Below are 200 nucleotides of genomic sequence, written 5' to 3' on the forward strand. Positions count from 1 at the left end.
AAAAACAATTATAACTAAATAAGACTAATAATATAAAAGACCAAAATCGTAAAGAGATAAATATAAAATATAAAATACCAAAATTACAGTTTTTCTCTCGCGGAGATGACCACACTTTTGAAATTTACATTTGCGTGCAATATATTTCTTTTACGTAAATATAAATAAAAACGTACTTGTCTTTTCTCTACATGATATAT

This window comes from Primulina huaijiensis, chromosome 2 (genome assembly GCF_012295235.1).
Source record: "Primulina huaijiensis isolate GDHJ02 chromosome 2, ASM1229523v2, whole genome shotgun sequence".
NCBI classification, from domain to species: Eukaryota; Viridiplantae; Streptophyta; class Magnoliopsida; order Lamiales; family Gesneriaceae; genus Primulina; species Primulina huaijiensis.